Raw genomic sequence first — 259 nt, forward strand, 5'->3', positions numbered from 1 at the left:
CCTGTGTGTGCGTCTATAGACATGGATTTTTGTGTGTGTATGGATAATACACAATTTATATGTACTTATAAATGAGATATAAAATGTATCCCCATAAACACCTACACACACAAAAAGGTAAAGATGACTACAGGGGTTTTACAAACATCTACCCAAAGCAGAGCCACACCCTAGAGACAGGTCACACATCTGTAACAGGCACAGGCCATGGATAGGAAATCCACAGTGGTTTTACAGTTCCAGAGGATCCTTCTCTAGC

General features: G+C 40.5%; 1 protein-coding gene across 1 annotated transcript in view; it reads right to left on the reverse strand.

Annotated features, from left to right (window-relative positions):
* Positions 1–259, reverse strand: part of LOC103770726 (RING finger protein 24) — a gene marked incomplete at both ends in the record, with an annotated part of 2,948 nt that overhangs the window by 292 nt on the left and 2,397 nt on the right. The window lies entirely within an intron of this gene.

This window comes from Merops nubicus, unplaced genomic scaffold (assembly GCF_000691845.1).
Source record: "Merops nubicus isolate BGI_N331 unplaced genomic scaffold, ASM69184v1 scaffold29413, whole genome shotgun sequence".
NCBI classification, from domain to species: domain Eukaryota; kingdom Metazoa; phylum Chordata; class Aves; order Coraciiformes; family Meropidae; genus Merops; species Merops nubicus.